The sequence below is a fragment of the Mus caroli genome, chromosome 7 (assembly GCF_900094665.2).
Source record: "Mus caroli chromosome 7, CAROLI_EIJ_v1.1, whole genome shotgun sequence".
NCBI classification, from domain to species: Eukaryota; Metazoa; Chordata; class Mammalia; order Rodentia; family Muridae; genus Mus; species Mus caroli.
Window position 1 is genome coordinate 77,896,983 of NC_034576.1, and position 1,547 is coordinate 77,898,529.

The following is a 1,547-nucleotide window of genomic DNA, read 5'->3' on the forward strand; positions in this document are numbered from 1 at the left end:
AAAGAATGGGAATGGGTGGGTAGGGAAGTGGGGGGCGCTATGGGGGACTTTTGGGATAGTATTGGAAATGTAATTGAGGAAAATATGTAATAAAAATATATATAAAAAAAAAATAAAAAAAACAAAAAACAAAAATAAATAAATAAATAAATAAATAAATAAGTAAACATACATACATACATACATACATACATACATACATATAAGCACAGGTGTGAAGAGCTGCCTGGGCCAAGCCTTGCTGGTGTCTGGCTACAAAGTATGACAAGCAGGAGCATAGCATCTTCATGGAAATCCCCACTTCCTGCTTCCTAAACCCAAGCTAATCGCCAGCACGGATAGGGTGGAGAGAAATGGGTAGCCTGCTATTTGTGGTCTGGATAGGTAACATAGCTCTAATGAGGCATACTTGGGAATTCATCTCAAGGTTCTATTTAAATATTTAGGGGTATGTGTGTATGTGTGTGTGTGTGTGTATCTGTCTGTCTGTGTATATGTAATAATAATAACTTTAAAAGAGGCCATAACTTCCACGAGAAATTTGAGTGGGTTTTGAGGGAGGAAAGGAGAGAAATGTTGTGATTATATTACAATCTCAAAAAGTTAAATAATAAAAATAATCAATGTCATCTGAGCCAGAAGTTTTATTTCTACAGAACGTGAAGAGCCAGGCCCTTCATGGATGAGGAGGTTCATCACAATGATATTTATAGAAGCAGGCATCAGAACACTGTAAATGAGCCTCTGACATTAGAGACGTGTTGAAAGTGGTGTTAATGTTCCGAGCACTGACATTCATTAAAATGACGGTATCTTTCATTAAAACAATAGTATGAGAGGCCAATGGAGAGAAATGATGGCTGAGGATGTATGCAGAGATATCTAAAACACTAGTGCATACAGCTAAATACAATGTGCAAATCTTCATGTGGATATACCTTCACAGGAGTATAGCTAGCCTTTCTTTTTCTAAATTCACTCATTTTTCCCTTTGTGGGACGGGGTAGGAGTGGTTGTTGCCTGCAGGTGAGTCCGTACATCACAGAAATACCTGGTACTTATAGAAGCCAGAAGAAGGAATCAAATTCCCTGTGCTCAAGACACAGTGAGCATGCAGGGGCTGGAAACTTAACCCTGGTCCTCTGCAAGAACAGCAAATGCCCTTAACCGCTGAGCCATCTCTCCAATCTCAGTGTGGGTTTTTCCTTCCTTGGTGATTTAGTGTGTGAGTGGGGGGGGGGTCTGGCTCTGGGGATCAAACTCAAGTCCTCATGTTTGTGCAGCAAGCACTCTACTGACTGAATCACCTTCTCAACCTTCCTTAGGAAATGTTATTAGAAAACGATAATAGAAAAAACAATACCTAAGGCTGGCAAGATGAGTAAAATGATTCTGTGGGTAGGGATGTTTGTAGGCAGCCTAATGGCCTGAGTTTGATGCTTGAATCCCACAAGGTGGCAGGAGGGAATTGACTCCTGACACTTATCCTCTGACATACATACGTGTGTGTGTGTGTGTGTGTGTGTGTGTGTGTGTGTGTGTGTGTG

The 1,547-nt window shown here is 40.6% G+C and overlaps 1 protein-coding gene across 7 annotated transcripts in view; it reads right to left on the reverse strand.

Moving 5' to 3' along the window:
• The window catches only part of Sv2b (synaptic vesicle glycoprotein 2B), a 180,006-nt gene that overhangs the window by 28,420 nt on the left and 150,039 nt on the right, over positions 1-1,547 (reverse strand). The window lies entirely within an intron of this gene.